This window comes from Cololabis saira, chromosome 13 (genome assembly GCF_033807715.1).
Source record: "Cololabis saira isolate AMF1-May2022 chromosome 13, fColSai1.1, whole genome shotgun sequence".
NCBI classification, from domain to species: Eukaryota; Metazoa; Chordata; class Actinopteri; order Beloniformes; family Belonidae; genus Cololabis; species Cololabis saira.
In genome coordinates this window covers 11,602,868-11,609,859 of record NC_084599.1, presented here as the reverse complement: position 1 = coordinate 11,609,859, position 6,992 = coordinate 11,602,868, and the positions used below count along the sequence as shown (strand labels likewise).

Sequence of the window (6,992 nt, the reverse complement as noted above, 5' to 3'; positions counted from 1 at the left end):
AAGGCAAGCAGGAATCTCCCTCTGCGTTCAGCCTCCAGCGCTGTCGGTCTCTCTGCCGTGCGTTCAACAGCTGCGCCGCATCTGTTTCCCCTTTTTATCACCGCTCCACCTGAGAGCCTTGATTGCAAGATTTGCTTCACCTGTGAAGAGAGCACAACAAGGGAAGACACACCCACCCCTGCGCAATTGTCAGCCAAGTCCCAGTTGAATTGCTCTCCTGCACACAGTTCACTGTCCACAGCATTTTCAATAAAAAACAGTTAAAATCACAGTTCAGTCGCCGTCAGCCGCGACAACATTACACAGGGTTCCCTACATCCCGGCTTGTGATTGGCTCTCTGTCCGTGTTCCTTCTTTTCATTGGCTATAAACCCGGACACTACCACCTCGCACACGGCACAACAACAAAGGCAACAGTTGTTCGCGTTGTAGTTTTCTATTGTCGCTACTCGCTAATTCGCTTTACAAACTTTAATAACTTGAACGAGAGATCCATTGATGTTAGCGAGAGCTATGGAACCGAACCAGGCAGCAGCATGTCCGACACGGAGGAGCAGGAGATTAGTGTTAGTGACGCCGACACGCCGGTAAACGCTGAAGACTCCAGCTCCCTGCCGGAGGACGACTCTGAGCCCGAGCCTGAACGGGACGAGGTATTTCAAGTTCAGGACAACCTGGACAAGTGATGAAAAGATCCTAAAAAGTGGTAAGTGACTATTGTGCTGTTGTTCATGCAGGTCAAAACTGTTGTGATATGTGTTATGATTTATGTCCACTAGATGGGTATGGGTAACCACTTAACCCATTCTGTACTGGAACGCATTTGGTGTTTTGAGCATTATGTTATGCTTTAACTGTTGAAAAATAGCAGATCTACAAGCTCATATCGCGCCACCGAGTGGCGCGATATGAGCTTTGTAGATCTGCTATTTTTGGAAAATCATGAGAATGTGCCTGAGGTTTTTCAGAAAACAGAATTTAGACATGGGACATTTTTGAAGTTTCGAAATCAGGACAGAATGGGTTAAACGCCATATGGTTGAGCGAAGTCCCTCAGGGCTCTTTATGGGTGTTTTTTTTTATTTTTTATGTTATTGTGGGCAAAGATTTTGTGGAAAATAGCCACTTGACAAGCTTACTATGTGTCGCATAAGCTTGTGAAGCTGCTATATTCTGCAAAATCCTTTCCCACAAAAAGGATGCCGCCGTTATGTGGTTATAAATAATCCTTTGATTTTTTTTTTTTTTGTATACCATAGGCCTTGACTACATCAAGCGTCATCTGAAGGATCAACCCACAGTGCATCCAGGTGACACCGGCCCCCAGTCTTCAGATGAGGAGGACTTCTTCTCCCCCATCAAGAGGGGTAAAGCCCATGAAAACACCAATCAGCTCGAGTCCTACCTGGCCAACCCAGATGATGCCAAGGGTGTCCTCAAATCTTACCCAGCAGTGTGCCACCTGTCTCTCAAACTCAACACCTCTCTACCAGCCTCAGCTGCCTGTGAGAGGCTTTTTAGCACTGCAGGGGCTGATTCTCCGTCCCAAAAGGGCACGCATTGGCTCAAAGAACTTTGAGAACCAGCTTCTGCTGAAGCTTAACAAAACCTTTTGGTAGTCCTGAGTTGAGTCAATGTATGGGGTTGTGTTGTGATTTGTGTTGCTGCCTGGTTCGGTTCCACAGCCCTCACTCACATCAATGGATCTCTCGTTCAAGTTTCTGAAGTTTGTTATGCAACACTACCTGCAGAGAACACTACCTTCTCTCACCTTTGTTTCAGACAGAAAGTGTACAGTTACTTTCCTGTGCTGTTTTTTTTTTGTTCCCCTTTCCATCTCTCCCCTATATTTGAAAGGAATGTTTTTGGTACTAAACATTTGCAGTAAGTAGACTATAAGCTACATCTTGTATGATGCTACATTCCTGTAGGCTACTTGCTCTGTTGTGGTTTTGTTCTCGGTTCCACTTATTTTGTTGTCTCTCCCTGAGTGAACCAAAGCAAATTTCAATCAACTGTTGTTGAGAAACTATGTTGAAATGGCAATAAATTCTTGAATATTGAATCTTGTTTTGCTTTTGTTTTAACAGGTCTACTTTTCCTAAACATCGATGTTTTAATTTTGCACAGAATGCATTATAGGCTACGGACCCCCATTTAATGGCATTTCTATCTCACTTTATATCGTGAGATCAATGTTAATTTAACTCTCAGACGTGTACAAATTACACTCTTGAGTTACATGTGCTTTCTACTGACTGCAGTTTGTGCTTTGTTTTCTTTTTGGTGTGGAGTCAAGTTTAAATGGTATAAGTGTTTAATCTAAATTGAGACTGATCAGGTCTTAACGGATGTTTGTTATGAGGTAAAATACTTTGTACTTTTACTTTAAAAGTACATTTCACAGCCTGTACTTTTTACTTTTTACTTGAGTAATTATTTCAATGAGTACTTTTATTTTTACCAAAGTCGTTTTTTTTCACAAGTACTTGTACTTTTACTGAGTACAGAATGTTAGTACTTTTCCCATCTCTGCTGATCACACATAAATATTCATTTAAAATCACGTCTAATGATTAGGTTTATCAAAATCACAGGACATTTTCAAAATACAGTAAACAATATACTGATGAAGTCCCATATGTCTATGACATTTATTGACAAAGACATAGCTTTTTACGTAATTAGTTCATTTTTTTAATTTTTAGAGTGACCAAGTTTTTCAAAAACAATATGTTACAGTGTATGATTTTTTACTCCTGTTGTAAGCTATCTGAAACTGTCATTTGATTTTCCTTACACAAAATCTTTGATTTTTAATTAATATTTTTCCAGAAATACAGAGTGACATAAAAATGCCAATTCCTTTCAAGAAATAACCACGATACGCGACACAGTCAACAAGGAACCTACTGCCAATCAAATGTGTCAATCGCATTAAGATTGGATAAACCAAACAGCAACTAAAGCACATAATTTGATGAAAAATGTATACCTGACCAAAAGGTGGCGCTATGGAGTTCATCCAAGATTGTCATATCCACTTGTTCAGAATGCAAGCCCGATTAAATGTATTGAATTTGGGTTCATTCTGACCAATTATGTTTAAGTTACAACAACTTTTATGTTCATGGCGAGACCCCGAAATTTGACAACCTCTGACAGCGACGCCCTTTGATACAAACTTACAGTTTTCTCTGTCACTCATCGTCAATGCCTTACCTATTATCTCACCAACTTTGAGATCAAGAAACTGATCTCGTTTGGAGCACAGATGCATACTACAAGACATGACAATTCCTGGTGCCAACAGGTGGCGCTACAACCGATCCGGAATATTCCACCAAAGATGGGTTCAGGCCCAACCTACAATCATGCACATACGTTTTCGACCACATCAAATAATGTATTGCTGAATTACAGCCAATTGATGTTTGATGGCGAAGCTTAAAAATGACCTCAAACTTCGCCGGATCACTACGGTCAAGCCCTCTGGCAGAAACTTAAAAGCTTCGCAATTTAGCGTCGGCCATGTGTCTAGATTGTACAAACCAAGTTGTGAGCCAATTCGATAAAATCTCTAGGAGGAGTTCGTTAAAGTACGAGGCCTGGAAATGATCAGAATTCATGAAAAATGACATTTTCTGTTCAAAATGCCGGACTTCCTGTGTAACTTAGACCATGGGTCCAAAAGACTTTTTTGTAGCTCTTTGTCTAATATAATACACACATAAAGGTCATTGCTGTAAGTCAAACCATATTGTGGGGCTCGTCAAAAAACATAAAATAGGTGGCGCTATAGAGCCCATTCTTGTGGACCCATGCCTGTCGCCCATAAAATACGTAATTTTACGCGACTCTGGAAGCGTGTGCAAAATTTGGTGAGTTTTGGAGCATTTTAAGGCCTCCAAAAAGGCAATTTATTTACGGCGAGAATAATAATAATAATAATAATAATAAACATCACAGATACAATAGGGTCCTCGCACTTTCAGTGCTCGGGCCCTAATAAACATCACAGATACAATAGGGTCCTCGCACTTTCAGTGCTCGGGCCCTAATTATTCAAATTCAGTTTCTAGTAGCACATATTTCTGCCCATAGCAGCCGGTTCCGATAAAACCAAAGGTGGAGGTTTGTGCATTTATATAAACAATGCTTGGTGCACTAACTCTGTTATCACCGAGAGTCACTGCTCAGCTGATGTGGAGTTTCTCATGGTAAAATGTCGACCTTTTTAACTCCCAAGAGAACTCACATCAGTTATCATCACTCCTATTTATGTACCACCGGATGCTAATGCTAAACTTGCAATGAAAGAACTGCATGCAGCCATTAGCAAACAGCAGACACCACACCCGGAGGCTGCTTTTATTGTTGCAGGTGACTTCAATCACTCCAACTTGAAGACAGTCCTCCCCAGATTTCATCAACATGTTTCCTGCCACACCAGAGGAGACAAGACTCTGGACCATGTTTATTCTAACATCTCAGGAGCATACAGAGCGACACCCCTCCCCCATATAGGACAGTCTGACCACCTCTCCCTGTTTTTATCACCTACATACTTTCCATGTGTGAAACCCACAGTGAGGACAATACAAGTGTGGCCTGTGGGAGCAGAGTCTGAGCTGCAAGACCGCTTCAGACACGCAGACTGGAGTATGTTTGCTGCCCAGGCAACCACTCACTCCCACACTGACATCGAGAGCTACGCTTCCTCAGTAATGGATTACATCTCCACCACCATAGACAGTGTCACCACCCAGAAACGGATTACCATGTACCCCAACCAGAAGCCCTGGATGAACAAGGATGTTCGTCTACTGCTGAAGGCCCGCAACACCGCCTTCAGATCGGGAGACGCACAAGCCTACAGTACAGCCAGGGCTGAGCTGAAAAAGGGCATCAAGAAGGCTAAGTACTGCTACAAACTGCACTTCTCCAACTCCAACCCCCGACGGATGTGGCAGGGCATTCAGGTCATCAGCGACTTCAAGCCCTCCAACCCCACCCCCTTCCTCTGACACATCCTTCCTCAACGAGCTGAACGAGTTCCACGCTCATTTTGAGAAGGATAACCACACACCAGCAATAAGGGCAGAGCTGACTGCCAACCACCCGCCACTAACACTCCCCACTGATGTTGAAGCAGTGCTGAGCCAACCAATGCACACAAAGCTGCAGGCCCTGATGGCATCCCTGGACGTGTGCTCAGAGCATGCGCTGGGGAGCTGGCGGAGGTCCTGGCGGACTTATTCAACCTGTCCCTGGCCCGTGCTGTTGCTCCCGCCTGCTTCAAATCTACCACCATTGTGCCGGTACCGAAGAGCTCCACACCAGCGTGTCTCAACGACCACCGCCCAGTAGCCTTCACCCCCATCATCTCCAAATACCTATAGCAGCTGGTCCTGGCACACCAAATCCTGCCTGCCCCCCACCTTGGATCCCCACCAATTTGCCTACCGCAAGAACAGGAGCACAGAGGATGCCGTCTCCACAGCGCTGCACTCTGTCCTCTCACACCTGGACAACAACAACACTTATGCCAGAATGCTATTCATAGACTTCAGTTCAGCATTCAACACTGTCATCCCGTCAAAGCTAGTAGTCAAACTAGCAGACCTGGGCATCCCAGCTCCCATCTGCAACTGGCTACTGGACTTTCTGACCAGAAGGCCACAACATGTCCGATTAGACCACCACTGGTCCTCCACACTCACCATCAACACTGGCGTACCACAAGGCTGCGTGTTGAGTCCATTCCTCTACTCCCTCTTCACCCATGACTGCAGACCTGTACATGGCTCCAACGCCATTATCAAGTTTGCGGACGACACCACCGTGATTGCCATCATCAGGAGCAATGATGAGTCGGCCTTCAGGGAGGAGGTGGATCACCTCGCTGCAGGGTGTGAGGACAATAACCTGAGGCTCAATACCTCAAAAACCAAAGAACTGATTGTGGACTTCAGGAAGAATGCTGTCACTCATCCACCCATCCACATCAACGGTTTGGCAGTGGAACGTGTGACCAGCTTCAAATTCCTGGGGATCCACATTTCACAGGACCTCTCCTGGACAACAAACTGCTCCAACCTGGTCAAGAAGCCTCACCAGCGCCTCTTCTTCTTGAGGACTCTGAGGAAACACCACCTCTCTTCAGACGTGCTGGTGAACTTCTACCGCTGCACCATCGAGAGCATCCTTACCAACTGTATCTGGTACAGGAACTGGTCTAGCGCTGACCGGAAGGCACTGCAGAGGGTGGTGAAAACCGCCCAGCGCATCGCCGGAGCTTCACTTCCTGCCATGAACACCATCCACAGGAAGCGTTGTCTCAGGAGAACAACCAACATTATCAAGAACTCCTACCACCCAGCACACAGACTGTTTGCCCTCCTGTCCTCTGGGAGGCGCTACAGGAGTCTCCGTACACGAACCACCAGGTTCAGAAACAGCTTCTTCCCCACAGCTGTCTCCCTGCTGAACTCTGCCCCCCCAGGCCACCACCCACACCAACCCCTATCCCTCCACCCCCCCAGAAGTGAACGGGGCTAGTACCCACTAACTCTTTGCACTATTCTGCACATCTGTACATAATATAATTGCACTGGACTTTTTTACCAACTACCTCCTCGCACTACTGTAAATACTTCCACACTGGGAATGCTGCAATCACCCATGTACGTACTGTAACTCAAATCTGTTGTAAATCATATAATCACATCTCATCTGTTTATAATATATATTATCACTCATTCATGTCTGACCTGCACCTTATAACAACAGTATTTATTAATCTGCACTGTGTACATACATACATACTCAAATATATGTGTATATACGTGTATATGCTGTACATTTTGTTTATTTCATTGTACAAGCACTTCCAGTTAGATGCTAACTGCATTCCGTTGCCCTGTACTTTAACATGTGCAATGACAATAAAGTTGAATCTAATCTAATCTAATCTATACCTGTTTAATTGC

At 44.6% G+C, this 6,992-nt stretch overlaps 1 long non-coding RNA gene across 1 annotated transcript; it reads left to right on the top strand.

Moving 5' to 3' along the window:
- The first annotated feature begins 658 nt into the window (after window positions 1–658).
- Window positions 659–2,065, top strand: LOC133458132 (uncharacterized). The gene is made up of 2 exons (XR_009783922.1): window positions 659–706; window positions 1,260–2,065. It is a non-coding gene; the product is annotated as an uncharacterized LOC133458132 (long non-coding RNA).
- The last annotated feature ends 4,927 nt before the right edge of the window (window positions 2,066–6,992 follow it).